This window comes from Rhinolophus ferrumequinum, chromosome 7 (assembly GCF_004115265.2).
Source record: "Rhinolophus ferrumequinum isolate MPI-CBG mRhiFer1 chromosome 7, mRhiFer1_v1.p, whole genome shotgun sequence".
Lineage (NCBI taxonomy): Eukaryota > Metazoa > Chordata > Mammalia > Chiroptera > Rhinolophidae > Rhinolophus > Rhinolophus ferrumequinum.
Genome location: NC_046290.1, coordinates 77,705,989 through 77,728,669, shown reverse-complemented (window position 1 = coordinate 77,728,669; position 22,681 = coordinate 77,705,989).

Sequence of the window (22,681 nt, the reverse complement as noted above, 5' to 3'; positions counted from 1 at the left end):
TTTGCTGTCTCCTTTTCCTCAGCTTCCTTGCTGCTTAACTCTTTCCAGATTGCCCCATCTCTCCACCAAATTGCTTCTGCTAAGCCAGCAATAACCTCTGTGTCACTCTATGCAGATGACATTTTTCAGTCAAGTTGTCCTCTTGGTTGCATCCCACAGGGCTGACCACTACCACCACTGAAACCCTCTCTTCTCTTGGCTCCTAAGGGTCCACAGGCCTTGACACTCAGTCTCTATGGCTTCTCCTCTTTTGTCTCCCTCATAGGGTCATCCTCCTCTAAAGGCCATTGCACACTGAAACTCTTGAAGACACGGTCCTAGGTCTTCTCTTCTGCTTGGATTCCATCCTCTCTCCCTAGTTGGTTGCAGCAATAATCACCACTTTAGTCATCCCGTGTAAGCTGATGCTCTCAGAATTCACATCACCAGCCTCACCTCATTTTCCACTGTGCAGCCCCTCTGGGGTCCTCACGTGGCCTTCTTCCAGAGCCATGGTTTGTCCCAGCGCAGGTCCTTCATGCACCTTTTCCTTCTGACTGCAGCAGGGCTCCCCAAACTATCTGTGATGAAAGACCAGTTGTTTTTTAATTTGCTCATCCATCACAGACTGATACTTTTATAAGGACAATAAAAATGAAATACTAGAAAAATCAAATGAATAAAAAAGACAAAATACATCCTCACTTTTATTAGATTCAGGAGGTATAAAATAACTGTCAAATTGCTCTAAAACTTGTAAATGCTTACCCTCAATTATTGTCCTAATGTTGTTGCAGAATGGTGACAAATAGCCTCAGGACTGGAGTGGGTCTGAAGACCCTAGTTTGAGTAGAACTGTTGTCCTCCTTTGATATCCTGATCTTCCTAATCACTTACACCTGTTGTCTATTCTCAAAGCCCACGTGCCTCTCCCCTGTAGTACTTTTAGTAATGTTTACATTCATAACATTTGTATCCTCCATGTAAGCTCCCTGATGGTAGGAACTGGGTTTCTTCTTTTTTTTTTACTGAACTATTGTATTTTTGGCACATAGTGGGCACTCAGAATTACTTATTCATTGTGTAAAGAGGATGGGCACGCATAAAGGGTTAGGTGAATACAGAGGCAATAGATAATTCTGCCCAAAGATTTCAGGCAAATCGACATTTGAATAGTGTTCCAGGTGCAGATGGTGGGACAAAGCATTTTAGGTGAAGGTATTGTTGGATGGAAGAACACAGATGTACAAAAGCACAGAGCTTGTCTGAGTAAGGGTGAATATTCCGGGGTGCTTAATGCATGAAGTGTGCTGAGATGGGAAAACGGGTTGTGATATTGGAGTGCGGGGATAAAGGTGAGAAGATAGACTGTGAATCGTTCAAGTCCCCAGGTGCCAAACTAAAGAGTTTAGATTTTACCACCTCTGGATTTCTGTCTAGTGATAGTAAGTCATTAATTTATAGCTGTAGAATACATGTTTGGATTTGATTTTTTCAAAGGTAATTGGTGCTGCTGGGCAGGTAAGATTGGAAGGATCAAGGTGAGAGGGTCTTGGAACAGTTTACTTCATGAGTACCTGAGCGGCCTGGGGGATGATGGAAAGGAGGAGGTGGACTGGAGAGGTATTTAGAAGGAGGCAACTCCAGGATGAGGCTCCCACTGTCTGGGGGATCGATGAGGACGGATCCCTCTGTGTTCACATTCCCTGGGATGGCAGCGTTGTGAGTTTCTGTTTCATTGTTCCAGTTCCCTGACCATGTCACTCTTTGCGTCGCCAGAGTATAGAAGTGCGTTCTCGGAGTATACATTTCTTAAGCCCCTAGGTTATAATACTAGCTCAATAACCTTACACTGCTGACTGGAAATAACGATAATAACAGCGATGCTTCATGCTCTGAACGTGACACACATCTTTACCAAGGATCATGTCCTCTAAATAACAACAGGCAATGGCAAAAGTTGGCTCTTATGCCTGGATGATAATCAGATGGTTTTACATCAGTCTATGGTTCTACAGCCTCTATAGTGTCAGCATCAGAGTTGTAATACTGTACCTCTCAGATTTTGGAGAAGTTGTCTCATTTTGCCAGATCTCATCTCAGCTTGGTCAGTCATTCTGTGCTGCTCAAGGAGAGCTCAGTCATGTGTCCCCAGAGGAGAGCCAGGATATCACTTGGAAAGGCAGACTGGAGAAAGCCAGGGTGGAGTGGGAATTCTTAACCTCTGAGTGCTGCATTCTTGAGCTTTCACATGTGGGTAATAAGGCCTGCCTCCAGCCCAAGTTTCAAGATAAGTTATCACCACCTTTGATTTCCCATTTTACCTGCCTTATTCTATGTGTGCCTTTTATTAAAATTTGCCTCACACTCTCTTTATAGGTTTGTGGGGTGTATTTTATACATAAATATCTTCACCATCATAATCTTCACGGATGTTTTGTGTAAATAACACTACATCCTTGGACACAATCTGGAGTACTGGTTTTTTAAAGAAAGAACTGGTATTATTCTAACTCCCATGTTTGATACCTTTCATGAGAGCTGGAAGAAAGGGGCTGAAGCTCAGACAGAGGCATTTTTAGCCTCAAAGGAAACTGGAAAAATTTGACAGGAGCAGATGAGCTGATTCAGCTTGGGAGACATTTACTGTGTCTGGCCTAAGCAATGCCTACCACTTCCTTATGCACTGCTCTCTCCTGGTGGAACCAGGCCTATTTGCCTCCCTAAACAGAATCTGCCAGATATTAAGATAATGAGCTGCAGGTGGGGAGAGTGAGAGAGAAAGCCTCATAGGGTCTCTAACTCTTTCTTATTTTCACTACCTGGATTTCTGTTTCCTGGGAGAAGCTTACACTCTGAATTTTTCCTGCTCTTGCCCCAATGGACCCCTTAGTTGTTTTTTTCTGATTTTCCCCAGAAGCTAAATAAGCCTTTGCTTTGATGTCCTACTGCTTCCAGATACAGAGCAACTCTGAAAAGCAAATCAAGCAGCTACTCTAGCCCTGGGAGAGAGCAGAGCTCTCCTTTGTTTGACCTCCAGGAAGACAGTCCACAGATTGAGTACCGGTGGCTTTGCCTTGGACTCTTACCCCTGTCTGGGGAAATTCAGGGGGCCCTCCCCATTCTTTGTAGCAGCAGCTACACTGATGAGTTTTTGTTCGCTGGCATGGAGGGTTCTGGGAGTGAAGGCAGGCAGTGTTCACAAAGTATGTAAACGGAAAATCACAGCCACCGCCATGTACACTGCAGGGAAGTCTCCCAACTCATTCAACTAATCTGAGGTAAATTTTCCTACTAGTCAAGTAGGATTTCATACTCAGGTTTGGACAGAGAACATCATGGAGCATCCAGACTCAATGAAAAAGTCAGACCTTTTGGTCTTGGGATAGACATCATTGAATATCTCCGTCAGGAAAGGCTAAGACTCAAGTTCTCCATCTTCAGTCATTCTCCTTCGAAACCAGACAGTTATCTCAGAACACAATGTGGGAGTAAACAGTCTCTTCCTCACTAGACCATTGTGGTCATGTGACTTTTCAGATTGTATGATTGCATCTCCTCCAGCTGGAGCTCCTTGGGCCGCTGCTTAGTCATCTTTATGTACTCACAGGGCTCAAGGCCCAGAGTCTGCATTCTATACACGTTTGTGGAATTAGATTAATGATGCTGACTGCTCTTGAAAGCCCCATGAGGGATCTCAAACCACCTGTGTTGGTGACTAGTGCTGTGGCCTCTCTGTGGGAGAATGTCACTGAGGCTATCCGGAAGTAGGGTCACTCATCCCTGATGATTCATCCTGAGCTGAAATGAATCATCCTTATGTGCTCTGCTCTGAAAAATCCACGAGGTTCTCTCCTATGGGCTCCACGTAGAGCCCATACTGGAATCAAAAGCAATGTGCATTTGCATGCCTAGGGAAAACATGGGTTTATCAAAGTTTTGTGGCTGGTCTAACTGACTTGATGATAAGAGTACCCGAGAATTCTGTGGTACAAGTAATACTCTTGTAGTGCTCATTGCATCTAGGGGTAATGCAGCTGGCCATCAGGGATGATCATATTGGTCCCCAAGCCTTAGCTTCTTGATGTGATTAATTCATTAATGTTCGTCTCCCACAATAGGTATATTGCATGAGAGTAGAAACCATGTCAGTTTTTCTCACCATGTTTCACAGTGTCTCACACAATGCCTACAGATAGTGGTCATTCAATAACTATTTGGGGAGAAAGGAAAGACAAATGATAGCTGTTTGTTTTTGTTCACATTTTTGTTTTCATCTACTGCCTCTTTTCCATATCCAACCTCTTGATGTCCTCCTCTGTGTCACAGAATTCCACAGGTATTTCTCGTACTTCAAGGGGGATCGTCTCCTATTGGTCTCTGTTCACCAGGTTTACATATCACTTAAGTAATCCCTTTGATCCCTTTCAATGGGACAGGGCAGAGTTGAATTGCAATCTTTCCTCTTAAGTAAAAATGAGAAGACCATGACTTTCCAACATGGAGATTTAATTTGTTCATCCAGATAAGTAGACAGCAGGTTCAGAAACAAGGGGCTCTAAGAGATGGTGTGGCAGCTGTAACGTACTGCCATTCCGTAGGATGCTTTTGGTGCTGTGTCAGTTAGGAAAATCTCCACTCTGCAGCACCCTTCTATGGCACATTGCAGGACATTTAGCACCACTGGCTGACAGTCACTAAATGCCAGCAGTCCTCTCAATCATTGTGAGCACTCAGGAAATTCCTTGTGTATTTCCAGTCACCTCTTCTGGGAGGAGCACGGTGCTACGCTGGGTTGGGAAACACTTGGGGGAGATTCTACAGAAGATGCAGATGCTTTTGCTTCCTCTGGATGAATTGCATCTTTAGTGTTACCTTTTGGAAACTACATTTCTCATTCCTAATATGTGATTTGCTTCAATTAACTCAGCCATAGCATAGAGCAGGAAGTTCTCTCACTGGATTTTAAATGCTGAATACTGCAGTTCCATCGCAGTAAGCAAGCCTCCTAATCTTCTGACTTAGTGCTTTCAAGCATTAACAATTTACCAGTAGAGATTTACGATGGTATGTTTGTGATACTCTTGTCTTCTCTGGCTGTTACCTAACTTCGATTTCTATTACATTAGTCTAAGTGGCTAGATCTAATGTGGCAATCTATGAAAGTAATTTCACTTGCAGTTTGAGCTCTTCTGTTACCTGGAGCAAAATGACTCTTTCAACCCCTTTATCATCTGAGGAGGAGAATGTGTGTGTGTGTGTGTGTGTGTGTGTGTGTGTGTGTGTGTGTGAGAGAGAGAGAGAGAGAGAGAGAGAGAGAGAGAGAGAGAGAGAGAGAGAAAGAGAATGGTTGATTGGTCAGAACAAAGGGAGAGGAGTATAGAGAACATGATAGATGAAGATTAAACATCATCTGTAGCACAGTGTAGTGATAAAGGGTAGAGACTCTAAGTTTTAGTTCAGACTGGCTGGGTTCAAATTCTGGCTTTACCATTTACTAGCTGTGAGACTCTGACAAGTCAATTTGTGTTCCTGGCGTCAGTTTCCCCATCTGTAAAACAGGAATAAGAGCACCTATATCACAGGACTTTTTGTGATGATCAAATGAACTAGTACATGTAAAGTTATCAGAATATTATCTGACTCATAGAAAGCACAATATATGTATTAGCTATTTTTGGTTTATACTCTTTTCTGTACCTTTCCTGAGTGGGTAAATCTTAATTCAAAAATACCTCTTTTAACTCTCATTGCTATGACATTAATTCCTTAATGTCTTTTCATCAGGATCTTAACAATCATGATGAAAAATTATTAACTTACAAATTCTTGAAAAGGTAACTTTGGGAGAATGTACTGGACGTGTCTCCTTTTGCTTTTCTCTCACTTCCTGTCTATAGTGCCTTCTCTTTCCCTCTCATAAACAACTTTCAGACCATTATGAAATTAGAAGGTATGCCCTGTTTCTTCACCTTTCTCTGCTGTTGGTGTGCCCCTGGCTCCAGGCACATGCAGCCTGTCTACTGGAGACACACCCACCTTTCTGGCCCTAAAAGACCCCCAAATCTTCTTGGTTTTTCCTCAATGTTCAGAGGCCTTAATTTAGTTATTGACCCCATGTTAGGAAGTTAATGTTTGATGGAGATGCCACATGTTCCTCTATCCTAAGGCCTTTGCATTCTGTCCTTGAATCCTGGGAGTCAATGCTATCAGTGAATGGAATGGAATTGGTGGAATTGCAGACATCACGTCATGGCAGCCTTGAGGATTTCTGGGCAGGGCCCCTTCTTTGCATCCCTCAGAATGTACGACTCCCCAACCCATTCATCTGGCCCTTTTGCTTCATATGTGAACGACACAAAAAGAAGAGCTGGCTTCTTTAAGGGAAGGTGATAATACTGTTAAATGTTTTACTCTTCTCCCCTGGATATGGCTAAATCCAGCCTCCGAGGTCAGTTGGGCTGTTGATAAGGAGGACACTTGCTTATTCCTTGGGAAGAAGTGTAAGGGTTTCACTCTTGGGAAGAATGAAAACATGAACTGAATTAGAAGTTTAATTTATAATTTACTGAGTAGCCAGGTAATACCATTTGTCCACAAAGGAACTTACTGTTAATCCGGGATAAATTACTCCAGTCACCTTCTTAACAGTTAATTTTGAAACTGAGAGAGTAGAATGAGTTAAATGCTCATTTAGCCTCTCTCTACTGGAGCCTGGTAGGCGTCAGTAATGTTTTTCCTCTGTCTTTCCAGAGAATAATTAATACAGGTCTACTTAAAAAGGACCAAGTTTTTTTTTTTTTTTGTAGTTTTTATATTTTTATTTTTTAATTGAAGTTTATTGGGGTGACAATTGTTAGTAAAGTTACATAGATTTCAGGTGTTCAATTCTATATTATATCATGTATAAATCTCATTGTGTGTTCACCACCCAGAGTTAGTTCTCTTTCCATCACCATATATTTGATCCCCTTTACCCTCATCTACCAGCCCCCTCCCCCCTTACCCTCTGGTAACCACTCAACTATGGTCTGTGTCTATGAGTTTTTGTTTAGGACCTTCTTTGTAGGAATGATGTTGACTTTTTGTCGGTTTACTATCAACTGAAGCTGTGGAATGTGAAGTGTTGGATGTTTTGGTAGACTGTCTTCCAAAGTTACCATTCACAACCCTCCTTTCTCTCTATGTCAATGCTTCTCTCACATCAAGAGCTGAAGTCTGGACTCTTGAGTCTGGGTTGGCCTTGCAACTTGCCTGGACCGATAGACTATATCACAAGTAATATTTTGGCATTTCTGAGGCGAGGCCATAAAAGAACTAGAAGTTCCCACTCACCTTCTCTTGGAGCCCATCCAGGTGCCCTGCTGTACCAAAGTCCAGACTAGATTGAGGAATGCTGTGAGAGACCTGGAAGGTAAGGGGATACCTTAAATATTCCAGCCCTTTGTGAGCTCCCAGTCAAATGCAGCCACATGAATGTCCTCAGCTACACAACAGGGAGCAAAAGAATTGCACAGCTGAGAATAGCCACATCACAAAATTGTGAGCAGTAATAAATTACTGATTTACCTCTCTTAAGTGCTGGGGTGATTTTTAATGCAATAATAGCTACCTAAAACAGGGGCTGATCTTCCCCCGTTCCTTGTACTTCTTCTCTTGCACTTCACCTCAAGGTCTTGCCTGAACTGAATCACAGGTCTTTTAGACCTGGGGAATGGAAGGGCCCAGATGAAAGATAACTTGAGAAGGTGGTGGTAGGCCAGTGATCTTCCAGGAAAGGACTATTGCTGAGGTCAACTTCAAGCAAGTCAGAGCAGAGTTTTTCTAACGGGCCTGAGAGATGTGAAAAGGAGTTGTCCTCTCTCGTGTCTCAGAATCAGACTACAAACTATCTGATTCTAAGTCAGTGCAGCCTGCTTCAGCTAGGTGTAATAGTGCTGTAGCCTACTAATTTCTGGCATGTTCGGCTACTCAGCCACAAATACAGTAATTCATACATGGTAGCAATAAATTGAACCACTCAGATGTGCCTGTAGGAAAGGCACTTCCCTTTCTTTCCCTCCCCTCCTCTCCCTACCACTTCCTTCCCTGCCCCTCTCCTCCCTTCTTTACCCCTCCCTTCCTCTTTCCTTCCCTCCCCTCCCCTTCTCTTCCCCTCCTTTCCCCTCCCTTCCCCTTCCTTTCCCTTCCATTCCCTACCCTTCCTCAGCATTTTGGATAGGACATAAGAGTAAAGTCACCTGTACATTCAATCTCTTTGTGCCTATAAGCCTATAGGACAGAGTTTTTCTCTATATGCCCTCTGAATGTCAGTTCTGAGATATGGGATGCTAATAGCTGTTATATGGAAAAGAAAGATTTATGGGCACTCAGGTTTGGGGAAACACTAAGTTAAAAAAAATCTTAATCAGAGGTTTTGGGGTTTTATTGTTGAATTTTTTAGAGCCTTTGACATCTTAACATACTAGAGTCTTGTGAATCTCCAGGAGAAGTTTGTTATTTTGCTTTTTAAAATTACATTTGACCATTGCAAGCTCTCCCTTCACCTCAAAAAAAGGAAAATAAGAAAAACCATCTTTAAGGACTAGTATTTCAGAGAAGATTCTTTGGGCTCTGCCCATTTATAACAGGACATGATTGATGGAGTACGGAGACATACTGTGGAAACTCAGTCACAAATTTGCATGAAGGAAGTGCAGATGTTATGATCAATTATCTCTTGAATCAAGACAACAGTAGAATTGATATTCTGTCAGAATATAAGAAGAACACCTTTTATGGAAATCAGTTCTTTTTCCATATGGAGAGGGGGAGAGGAAAGGATCCTAAAACACATGCTTATCCTCATTCTCTTTTTTGAATATCCTGCTCTATACTAAAATGTCAAGAAAATGTTTTCACGGTCTGTCTTGCCACTTAAAATGTTTGGTGTCACTCGGCAGCAGTAGTCGTACTGACCTTAGGCCCAGGATTCTCCTTTAAGACATTTTTCCGGAGCAAGAGGGAGAGCAACTTCTGGCGATGGTCTCCACGCCCCATCCCCATGCTCACCGAGTATTTGCTTCTGTCACCATGAATTATTTGACATCGGCAAACCCTTATGACCTGTGGTATTAGGTCAGAGGTTATTCCCTAGCTGGCTGATCATGGTTGTTGCCTGATTTCTGACCCTCTCCTGTAAACTGATATTGAATTCTGTCTTGTGGTGAGTCTGGTCCTGACCAAGGCTCACCTGGTAAAGTCTTATTGTATTCCCAGATTTCCTCCGAATGAAATAGTGTATATGTAGGCTGCTAGGAAAGACCGATCATCCTTAGCTATAGTCTGTAGCATCTGGAAGGAGCATCTTACTCATGCAACTTGACCTTTTCTGCAAGAGATGCTTCTAGAGAACACTGAGTTTGGTGAAATCCCATTGTTGTATCATCTAAGCACACTACCCAATGCAAGGTGGGATTGATCTAGCAGTGTAGGCTGCATGAGTCTGCTTTTTTTTGTTTTCCTCAGAATTACAGGGCATATATTCAAACTCATAAAACCCTAGCCTGAGGCTGTAAAATGCCCTTTGAAGAGGTCTGTCTGATGAGAACATACATAGGATTTTTACACTAATGGAAAACAAGTACCCTATAACTCTAAATGCAAGGATGTCTGGTAAAACTGGACTGGAGACAAGGCAAAGGAATGAAGCTGAATTACAATATCCTGTTTTCTCCTCTGCTGCATTGAACACTACCAGGCCTGCAGTATTAGCCTGAAACAAGTTATTCATCCAACTTCAATGATTAGAACCATGTCTTTGCGTCATGAGAGGACAGAAAGAGATGAAATAGCCGAGGCAGTGACTATGCCCACGAGTGAAATGTATTGCTGTGAAAAATCAGGTTCGTGCCTCATTTTCCCTTGGTAAGGATTAAGTAAAAGGGTGGAAGGAAAAGAAAGAAATGGGTCCCAACATTCTGACCTTCTGGGGAGAGGGAGCTCGAGCTGAAAGTCAGTAGACGTACGACATGGGAGAGAATGACCATCTCCTTTTCAACACAAATACAGCTTTTGAAAAATGTCAATCACTCCAATTAGATGAAACAGGAAATGTCAAATTGCCAATTATAAATGCTGTGTTGCCCTGTAAAGAAAAACTAATAAAGTTTGTCAGTTTTACTGCAATGATATTCCAAAGCATCCAGTCTGGCACAGGCTGTGGCACAACCCTAGGGTGAGAAAATATTTCCTTCCCTCTGGTTCATAAGCATTTCTGTTCAAAACCTTAACCCTTTCCGATGCTCTGCTAGTGAATGGTATGACTCAGTAATGTCTGGTTAAATTGTCTTTTAAGAGCTGTCTGTCATATGGTGACCTGCTTGTGAATGGCACATGTTCATTTCAACCATATTTCAGACACATCAAAACAAAAGAAAACTCAGAAGTGCAAAAGCTCATATCTCCACACTTCATAGTGTGCTATAAAGATATTAAACAGCCTGTTGAAAAGATATGAAAAGAAATGGAAGAAATGAAGCAAACATGTAATGACTACTGAGCAGATAGGGAAAAAAATAAAATCTGACTTAGGTAGTGTGTTCAAGGCTTTAGCTAGTAGTTGAGCCAATGATGGACATTTTCCTTGACTGCTTTATGCCCATGTCACATTCTCAACATTTCACAGTATGCAAACCACATAAAACTCTAGAAAGAGAGAGGCATTACCTTGTTCATTTTGCTGGGAGGAAAATGAACGCAGAGAGGTTAAAATGAGTTGTTCATGGTTGCTCAACCCAGCAAATCAGAATTCTAATACACTGCTTCTAACATGTAATCCCATTGTTCTTTTCACTATATCATACCTACCTTGTTCTCTCCATATGGTCAATTTTCCACCACATCCCCTTGGATCCATCTGTGCTGTTCTCTACCATCCCCCAACCCCCATTCCCATGACCTTTTAACAGCCTAGAGCTGGGAGAGAATTGGCATCCACGGAGGTCAGGGACAGGTCTACAGAGAGCTTGCTCGTAGAGCCTGTCACGGATTGGATGCAAAATCTTGGGCTGGCTCGTTACTGTTGAAAGCTATTCAGTTGATGCTGTCTTGTGCCATAGGGGGATCTTCTACTCTCCGAGATGACTTGGAGGACGGTGGGAGATGTCTAGCCAGTCTATCTCTCATATAAGAGAGGAAAGCATTTTGTAAATACGGGTTAGCAGAAGGCTAACTGACGTGTAATGCAAAGACCTAGCATTTGTGGTAGTTTCTTATAAAACTGAGCTTAAAAGGTGAAAGAAAGAGTGAAAATACACTCTTCCAGCTTTGTGTCTGCAGTTGAAGTTCTGTCACATAGGAGCCCTGGCAAGTGTAAAGTTAATTTTATTCTCTTTTCCATGATTTGGGATCAGTGAGAGGTGAACAGAATCACTTGTAATCTGTTTTTCAGGGAACATCAAAGTTTGATGGAGACACAAAGGGGCAGGATATTCGTTTTGAAGCTTCAATTTCAAAACCTGTAGTAGTAAATGAAAGCTAAAAAACAAATTCTCATTTTGCATGATTTTCTTGAACAAAATTGAAGGGCTTGTTGCAAATATCACGTTTTGACTTGGTATAGAGCAGAATGGGAAGTCTACTGGGGAAGGCAGAGTTTTCTAGCATTTTGCAGGAGGTAATTGATAATTATGTGGGTTGAACTGTCCTCTTGGTGGATCAGATCCCAGCACCTATATAGATAACCTATATTGGGTTTCTTTAAAAAGTATGAAACATTTGAAAGAGAAAAGTACAGAGTAGAACAATGAACTGTGTGCTTGCCATTATCAGACTCTACCATTTTGCCATATTTGTTTCAGTATAATTTAAAATAAATGAAACCTTCCAGATACAGGGGAAACCACCTGGCACCCCTCACCCACCACAGTTCCCATCTTCCTTTTCTTCAACATATCAATATCTACAAGTCGGTGCTCCTTTCCCGGTACTTGTTGGTTTTTTTGGGTGGGGGGGGAGATAAACTTTTTTTGTTGTTGTTAAATCACATATACAGAAGTGAGCAAATCATAAATGACATATAATGACGTATAATATACGTATAATGGTCCCATCCATCTCAATCGATGTTTACCAAGTGAACATACCCATGGGACTGCCATTCTGGTCAAGATACAGAATTTTACCATGACTTCAGAAGCCTCTCTCCTTTGTGCATCCTCATAATTAGTATCCCTTCCAAAACTAATCATTATTCTGACCACTATCGAAATTGATTAGTTTTGCCTGTGTTTGAACTTTGTATGATTAGAATCATGGACTAGTTTGTGAGAGGCTTCTTATGCTTTACATTACGTTTGTAGTACATGCTGTTGCACGTTACTGGTTCGTTCTTTTCACTGCTATATAGTGAATTTTATAAATATAACACAACTTACTTATGTATTCTGCACTTGATGGATATTTGGATCTTTTGGCTATTATGAACACTGCTGCCGGGACCAGAGTGGAGAGTAGGGTGAAGCAAGAGAGGTGATTGGGGTACAAAATTTAAAGAAGCACTCACTCTCAGGGTCACATGTGCACTTTCATGACCCTGAGAGTGAGTACCTCTTTAAATTTTTCACTGTGCTCTCTTACTTTACCCTACTCCTATTACTGGCCAGGAACACCCTTGCCTATGTCTTTGTATGTCTGCATTTCTGTTAGTAAATACCTGTGAATGCAATTGATAAATCAATAGATCATGGGACCTGTGAATGTTCAGCTTTTAAAGTTATTACGGTTTTTCATAGTGATTAAACCAATTCTACATTCGACAGTGAATGAGAGTTCCACAGGCTCCACATCTTTGCAACACTTTGATACTGTCAGGGATTTTTGTTGTTCATTTGTATATTCTCTGTTTTGAGGTCTGTTTACGTCTTTCCCCCCATTTTTAATTGGGTGATCTGTTATTCTTTTTTTCGTGTTCAGTCTTAGGAATTCTTTATATATTTTGGACACTAGTCTTTCTATTTATTTTTTGCTGTATATGCACTTTAATACCTTATTTCTCTGGCTTGATTTTTCATTCCTTAATGGCTCATTTTGATGAACAGAAATTGTATATTTTTAATAAATTCCAATTTATCTATCTTTCATTTATGGTTAGTGTCTTTTTCTCCTCTTTAGGAAATCTTTGCCTAATGCAAGGTCTTCAGGATATCCTACTTTGTTACCTTCTAAAACCTTTATTCTTTTATCTTTAATATTTATATCTAGAATCCATGTGAAGTTAACTTTGTGTGTAATATAAAAAGAGGTCAAAGCTAATTTTTTTCATGTTAGCCAGTTGATTTAGCATCACTTGTTGAAGAGATTAACCTGTGATAACTTTGTCACACTTTTTCTAGATATTATATTTAGTCTAGGTGGTCTAAGTTTTTTAGTTCATGTTTTTATAAGAATAAACATGACTTTATTCATGTTTCTCTGTTTGTTTTTTATTTTATTGATCTCTGCTCTCATCTTACTGTTTTCTCTCTTCTACCACATTTGGGTTCAATTTACTTTTCCTTCTATCATTCCTTAAAGTAGAAGCATGGATCATTAATTGTGCCTTTTCTTCTTTACTGACAGAGGCCTCTAATTTATACATTTCCTTACAAGTATTGCTTTAGTTGAGTCCCACAAATTTTAACATTTTGAAATTACGATTTAGTTCGAAATATACTTTAACATTTTCCTTGTGCTGTCATCTTTATTTCCTGAGTTATTTATAAGTATTTTACTTAATTTATAAATATTTAGGGGGTTATCTAGATATCTCATATTTACTAACTTTTAATTTAATACTGTCATGATCAGATGACATACTCTCTATGTGAATGAGATACTTTATATTCTTTTTTTCAACCAAGTATTTGAAATCTTGTTATATTTCATATTTATAGCACATCTCAATTCTGACCAGGTTCATTTCAATGCTGAATCGCTAGCGACATGTAACAGCTAGTATATTGGACATTACAGTTCTTAAGATATCAAATGCATCTTTATCACAAATTGTCTTCAAATATTTTCCTGCTTCAGGAACAATATAAGAACCTTAAAACAGTATATGCGTATACCAATTAGGAGTTTCCTGATCTTTGGGCCTTTTTTGGCATATATTTTACTTCTACAAATGCTATACTTCACTTTTCTCTTATTTTTTAAATAAACTTTTGAAAAATTTAAAATATGTGTGTATATATGTTACGTATTGATATATACATATATACACACAATAATAATACTTTTTACATGTAAAGTCATATACATTATGAACATTTTAACTTTTTCTGGTGTTCTTTATTCATTTTTTAATAGCTTTCTTTCAGCCTAAAGAACTTTTAGCATTCCGTGTGTGTGTGTGTGTGTGTATGTGTGTAATTTATTTATTATGAGGAATCGGCTTCCACAGTTATGGATGCTGATAAGTCCTACCATCTGCTATCCATGAGCTAGAGACCTAAAAAAGAGAGTGGTAAAATTGAAGTCCAAAGTTTTGGCAATTATAAATAAAAGCTGCTATAAACACCCACATGCAGATTTTTGTGTGGACGTAAGTTTGCAATTCTGTTAGGTACAAAGTACATGATTGTTGGATTGTACAGTAAGGAACCATCAAACTGTCCTTCAAGGTAGCCATATAGTTTTGCATTCTCACCAGCAGTGAGTGCGAGTTCCTGTTGCCGCACATCCTCCTCAGCATTTCGTGTTGCCATTGTTCTGGGATTTGTCCGTTCTGATAGTTGTGTACTGGTATCCCATTTTTGTCTTATTTGCATTTCCCTGATGACATTTGATGTGGAGCATCTTTTCATATGCTTATTTGCCATCTATATATCCTCTTTGGTGAGGTGTCTGTTAAGGTCTTTGGCCCATTTTTTAAATCGAATTGCTTGTTTTCTTACTGTTGAGTTTTAAGAGTTCTTTGTATGTTTTGATAACAGTCATTGATCAGATATATCGTTGGCAAATGTTTTCTCCCAGTTTGTGGTTTGTGTTTTTATTCTCTTGACATTGTTTTTTTCATAGATAGAGCAGAATGTTTTAATTTTAATGAAGTCCAGCGTATCAATTATTTTTTTTTCATGGATCATGACTTTGGCATTGTAACTAACAAGTTATTGCTGTACCCAAGGTCATCTAGGTTTTAGGGAACTGAGAAGTAGATCCACACAAATAAAGTCAACTGATCTTCGACAGCGGAGCAAAGGCAATATGATGGAACAAAGACAGTCTTTTCAACAAATTGTGCTGAAACAACTGGACATCCACATGCAAAAATGTGAATCTAGACACAGACCTTATACCCTTCACAAAATTAACTTAAAATGAATCATAGACAGAAATGCAAAATGCATATTTTTCTTGGGATAAAAATTCTAATCACTTATTTTCTCAGAGTTATTGGCCTTGATATTTTAGTGCCAATAATAGGTCCAAATAACAAAATAAAATTGGTGTTCTTATTAAAAGTCTTTTGCTCAAAACTGACTTTCCACACCGGCCTCTGTTTCCTCATCCATAAAAAAAATTAGCAGACAATATTACTTGCAAGGTATCATAGGCACATTTTCACCTTCTCCTTTAGAGTCAAATCTGTCACCTTGGAAATCAACCACACATATATTCCTACTCCTGACTGTGGAAAGTCCACTCTTACAGGGCTTAGCATCAACGACAAAATAAAAAAAAATGTTTTGTGCCAACTAAAATCAACCTCACAAACCTACAGATTTTGGCAGGTTACTCAGAATTTGTAGAAAATAAGAGTTTAATAGCAAGTTTTAAAAGGCATGTAGTTTTATAAAGTCTCACCCGATAGAAAGAACATATTATATGGCTTATAGGTAATAACACTGCGATACCAAGAACAAAACAAGCTATTCATCTTAGAATAGCTTCTGTTTTGTGAGATGGATTTGTGAAAAGATCATTTCAACCCAGTGACATAAATGTTATGACAGAGAGACGTGTAATATTCTATGAGATCACAGAGGAGTGTCACTAAGTTAGTTTGGTGGAAGTGGGGAGTAGTCATGGAAGGTTTGGTTTTAGAGGCATTGCTGGTCCATCACGATAAAACCAGACATAGAGAAGGAACTTTGGACCTTCTCGTCAATCAGTCAGTCAACCAAGCAATCAACCATAACCATCTAATGTTAACTCACAAAACATCTTTGAAGTTAGATGTTTTCAGCAGGACAGATTTGTGCGTTCTTTCTCGCCAGGATCATTATGTGACAAGGACCCAGATCTGTGAACATCCAGAACGAAGGGTAAAGCACCACTTAGGAGAGGTTTTTCTGCCCCTGCTCAGTTTAGCTGTTTTTGTTTGCTTTATGACCTTACTGATTTGGGATATTCTGTCCACATGGCTTGTGATTACTGTCTGCTTCTCTTTGCTTTAGCTAATTGGGTTTGGTCCCTCTAGTATCTCCTGAGTGCCAGTCCTGGCTCAACAGGCTCTGCTTATCTCATTACCACTTGTATCTAGGTTTGACATGTGTTCTTCTGTACTTTTAACCCTTCCTTCACTAACACATTCTAATATACTCTTGGGGCTGTGTGTTTATGAAATAAGCGTATATTTATGAAATGTTTCATATACCGGGGGTGCCAAAAATACGTATACACATTTTAAGAGATGTTATCTATGCTCAAGCAGTAGTTTGCCGTAATCAAAAGTGTCTGGACGCTGACGATAACCGCTTTGAGCACCTCTTGAAATTGCAGAAGTCAAAACGTGACTTGTATTCATCTTTTGTTATGGGTATATATTGAGTATTACAATTAACACAGTTTTTTCCTTTCTTAAAATGTGTATATGAAATAAAGGATTTGGAGTACGTAGAGTGATCATAAGTATACTTTTTCAATAGGCTCTTCCAGACTTCAGAATATCCATCCACAGAAACATGCTACTTGGCAGGTAATAGTTGCACAGCTACCCCTCACTTACGGACCCATTGGCAATGAAGTCATGGCTCTCTCAGGGGTCATTCTTCATGGCAGTAAATTTCTACTGAAAGTTCATTTGCATTGCTAAGGATGAGGTATTTCTTCTTCATTCTTCTAAATGCACTGATCTGCCAATTAGCTCAAGGATCCTTGAGTTTCTGCTGTTATGGCTGAAAGTTAATACAAATCCCAAGTTTGTATCCACTATTAACCTTTAGCTAGCATTTCTTTTTATGGTATTTTTCAGGGGCTAGTCAGTATGATCTATGACTAAGCTACCAGCATAAAAGCCCCTTGAGTAATCCAAGAGTTGTTGCTAATTACATCAATTAATCTTCCAGCAAAAGAGAATGCCACAGCTTTGACAGGGAGTTGTAGACTTGTGAGAATCACTCAGACAAACTTGTTAGCCAACCAATACTCTTTTCAAGTCCATAGATATTCTTGGTTTGGATAGGGGTGATATTTTGAGCAATAACAGCTAAAAATGAGAAATGAATTAGGTACTGTCATTAAGACTGTGTCTACGATGGCCAAAGGACACTGACCATCAGAGAATCAACAAGTGCCTCCAAGACCTAACATTTGTATCCCGTAAGAGATTTGCTGAGACTTCCTGCCCAAGAAATTCTCAGCAATATTCACTCTGGCCATATCAGTAATTCCTACTATGTGCTGGACAGTATGTTAAGTGCTGGGATAGAATGGTGACTGAGACCATAATAATCACATAGCTCATGAAGTTTCCAGTGTATAAAGGATAGAGAGACATTACACAAATGATTATATATTTAATTATAGTTTATATAAGGTTTTAAAAGAGCAGAGGAGACTTCAAACATAAAGCAGTCCTCTGCCCAGTTTTGGGAAAGAAGATTGTCTAGTAGCTGAAGGATATTATGCTTTAGTCTGTGGAGAAAGGAGTGTTTCAGGCCAAAATAGTATGAGGGAAGGCCATAAAGTAGAAATGGGCCCGGTACAGTGAGGAAACTGAACGGTAACAGTCTTTGTATACGGTGGGGTAAAGGAAAGAGGGGGCATAATATGATTTGAAGAGAAGGTTCAGGATCTATTTATGTCCAGCTATTAGACACAGCATTATCAATTTAATAATAGCCAGTTGAGACTTTCTGGCGCTGGCTGAATTGGGGGAAGGAGTTGTGTGTTTTTATACGGCCATGGAAACTGTAAGTTATCTGAATCACCTTGTGCTTTGCTTCATTAGATATATATTTTAATTTTGGAATTAAGTATTTTTGTCTAAGAACCGTTATGTGTTAGTGTTGTTAACTTTTAAGGTTACTTTTTGCTGGGGTTGAGATGGGAGCTCTCTTGGTTAAACGAGCTAGGGGTTAATGCTTTTGGTTGACAATGACCTTGGTTTGACATTAACTTTCCATGGGACAGTGACCTGGCACATTTCTAACATGCTTCTTCGCACCCAGGGAGGAAGAGAATTTTCAGAATGGGTCTACTGGGCAGGCATTTATTTTTCGACTCACAGTTCACACCATTTTTAATGGTTTTCACACAGAGACATGTTTGTTTCAATCCAGCAGGTTACACTCTAGTCCTCATTATAAAAATTTACCATTTTGGGGGCCGGGGGATATAAAATAGATTAAAGCTTGCCACTAGAGAAGAGGCTCTTGACCCCAGCCTCATCTCTTTGTCAGGCCAACCTACTTTGTCATTAGAGACCAACGGACCGACTGGAAAAGGCTTGAAATGTTGGGCCCAGCAGTGTTATCAATACCTGCTTGGATGTATTTCCTTTGAAGTGTTCTAATTGTTTTTATGTTCTAACTCTCAGTGCCTCTCAGGTTGCTAGAAAGAGATCTCACATGGGGAACGGTAAAACCAATCGCCTCGGCTCTACATAAGAAATATGCTGGGAATGCCTTTCTGCATCTTTTAGACTCTCCACTCCTAGCCAGCAGTCTTCAGTCAGCATCTTTTTTAGGAGGACTTTTCTGTTTTTTTGTTGTCATTATTGTTTGTTTTTGCTTGCATGTCTGGAATATTACAAATGCCATCGTGATTATAGAAAAGTGCTTTCAAAAACTCCATCTATTTTTATATTTGCCTGGATAGCCATTTTAGTATGTGCTTCCACTTAAAAATGGTGGAAGGGATGAAGGAAGATAATTAATGAAGTATATTCAGGAAGAGGCAAGACAGGATGTCATGTGGTATACGAATAGAGGGATTTGCTTTGAGGAAGTTGCGGGGCGAGGGACAAACAGAGTGTATTTTTGTCAAAGGCAAATACTTAGAGGAGCTGATAGTGAGAAGGTAGAGAACAGAGCTAATCTATTTTCTCAATGAACTGGGCAGTTGGATCATCTAAGTGTGAGGTGAGTTTTAGGAATGATAAGAAATCTTGAAGAAAGTAAATGTTTGCATGGTACTTTGGTTTAGAGTCATTATAATTTGTATATTTTGAGATGTATCAGTCTAATACATAAGTATTTGTATTGCTAGAAGATGTTAGTTGACTTAAATTGTAGTTTAGATACATTGTTTCGATTGATTATAAAAGACTTCTAATGAAAGAGCCATTTATTATGACCCTAGCAAATGTATATGTATATTAGAAATTTTACATGGTATCTTCTTATCTACGATATAATTTCTTAGTACAGTGTATCTGATTGATCTTTAATTGACAGTGACTTCTAACACACTAGTTTTAATTTCAGTTTTCGTGGCCCCCACCCAGTTTTTATATTAAATATTTATAACTAAGCAGTAAAATAGTTTACAAGTGCAAAGACCTTAATTCTTCCGACAGTCTAAATGAACTTGCAAGTGGACCGTAAACCTCAGATGGAATTACAGCTTTGGTCACCACCTTGATTTCAGCCTGGTGAGACCCTGAGCCAGAAAACCCAGCTAACCCATGCTTGGACTCCTGACCTACAGAATCTGTGAGATGATAAATGAGTATTGTTTTAAACCCTTAACTCTGTGGCAATTCTTACATAGCAATAGAAAACTATTACAGTACTTAAAACATAAGTGTCTTATCCATATTTTAATTGTGTCCCTATGAAATGGGACCTTAGGAATTTGTGTCACTCTTTGAGAATCCTCAGATGTGGTATAAAATATTGAGTGAAGATAGGGACTTCTGTGGGTAGACTTACATTCTGGCAGATTAGGAAGTGCCTACAGGGTGGAATGAAGTGTTGGTCAGCTCAGAGCAAGCAGGACTGAAAGAAGAAAATGGCCATATATGGGGATTGGAGAAAACCTTGATTAGTCAAAAAACTTGACAAATGCCTATCCTATCTGTGCTGAGTGTATGAAAAACCAGTTTACTACTGCAGGCTGGATAACCGAGATCAGTTTATATTAAAGGTAGTAATTTGTCCTGGGATTGTATAGTATACACATTGTATACGACTCTTAAGGAAAATATGGTATCTTGATAATGATTTTGGTCTTTAGATAAAGTGGTCACATCAGGCTAAGAGTTCCTATTCTATAGACTATCACCCTGAATTTAAGACAGAAATCTTTAAGATACCAAGATATTTTTTCATATGCTTTCTTCTGGACTTTCATTCCTCAACCTTACTTTGTACACCAACTGAATGAATGAATCACCTTTCACTAAGGACTAATTCTTTGCAAAAAGAATTATTTAGAATGCTTTAGGACAACACAGTTTGTGTAATTGTGATCATGATTAGGCAACACTAAACTTGACAAAATTTACTTACCTTAATTGTAACACATCATACTGTAGAATTTATCCTATATTGTTAGATTACATAGGCAGAAATTGGCAGACCCAAGCTTCCAATCTTAGTCTGATTTTATTGCCATGGCACTTTATTTTTATTCAAAGAACATGTTGTATAGTAGAGCCCTCAAGGAGCTCTGTAAAGTTCCAGAAGAATCTTAAAAAAAAAAAGACATTATTTTGACAGTGATGTTTCCCTCAACTATAGTTAAAAGTTGCACATTCATATATGTGATCACTGGTGTGCAATGCCCACTACTGTTAAGGAACAACTGAAACAGAGTAGTCTCCATGTATTTGGATTACTTGTAGGATCAAAGCTAAACAGTTGTTCTTAGCCCTTTGACTGATTCAGAATCCCCACTTGTTACTTGTAATCCCTCTATCAAGTAAAAAACTAAGGTTTGTATTTTGGATGTATTTCTATCCTATCAAAAGGAGAGTAGACCACACTGAGAATTACTGCTGTAAGAGAAATCATTTATTCCAGTTAAAAAGATGGTGTGGAGAATATAGCTAGTATCATTCTAAGTCATTGCCAAATCCAAGGTCATGAAAAAGATGATTCATAGTATCACAGAAATGTACTGACAAGGGTAAGAAACCAAAACAAAAATTTAGGATCCTATATAGCTTTAGAACATCTTAACATCATGGGACCTTCTTATAAAATTGAGACTTAGTCTTCAGAATTATTTGGCCAGCCTAGAAATTAACCAAGTCACCTAACTTTCTCATCTTATTTTGGCAATTTTTGGTGTTGATTTAAAAAGGTCTTGTATTACAGTGAAGAGGTGATGGGGCTTGAATGTTGATACATACAATTCTATTACGACTTTGCTCTTCAGTGAGCTCCTGTATGATTTCTAGGCAATAGGGTCTGTCTCTGGCTCACAGACCATGATACCACTTCCATTTGGTTTACCATACATCCAAGGCCACCAAGAAAACCAGCCGCCATCCAGAGTTTTTTGCGAACAGCCTCTTTCAGTAACCTGTGAGCATGTCTACCTTTTCTTGATATCTATTAGTTTTGAGCTATTAGAAATAATTGTGACTTTAATTGCTGGCATTTTTTGACCAGTTACCATGAGCCAGTCATTATTTGGTAAGTGCTTTATACAATTTATCTAATTTCGCCACAACCTATGAGGGAGATACTATAATTATACTCTCTTGACAGATGAAAAACCGAGGCTAAAGGAGATAAGAACAATTGGGGAAGATGACACAGCCAGAAAGAAGTGGAGCCAGGGTTTTAAATTTAGCCTGATTCCACTGACCTAGACTTTAGCAAGCATGCTTTATTCCTTCTCATTCTGTCTAAATGTAGTGTTTCTTCACCTTAAGTAATTCATGAACCCCTTTAAAAGGAAAAATAAAATCTCTGAACTCTCAAGATAGACTTAAATTATTTTTAGAGTATTATTACTTAAATATGTACAAACATAAAACTAGAAATGAATTCTAGCTTATACTATACTTATAATTATGAAACTGAAGTCAAAATAAAATTTGAAAACTCCCAAATAAAATTCAAAGGGATAATATTAGCTTAATGCTATAGATAATATTGTTTGAGGCAAAGTTGCCAATGCGGGGAGTAATAATAGAAGAATGTTTTTTTTTTTTTTCTCATTTTATGTTTTATAAGTGGCCAAGTGAGCCTTTTATTTGAATATGATGAATTATTTTTGTTGATACTTTTCTTCTAAATTGTTAAACTTATCTTTAGCAACTGATATGTTATTTTGAGATGGTAACCAATTACAGAGTATATTCCAAATAAATACCATTTGCTGAACATTTTCAATTACATCCATACCACTATATTTTCTAATATTGAATTATGGCGAGTTGTAGGAGAAGGATGAGACCGACATCCTTCATGTGCCCCTAGCAGCAAAAGTATTGTATGGACTGTCAGAGAAGAGTTTCTTTCAAGTTCTGCATGCCCTTGCTTGTCTGATGGGGACTCAA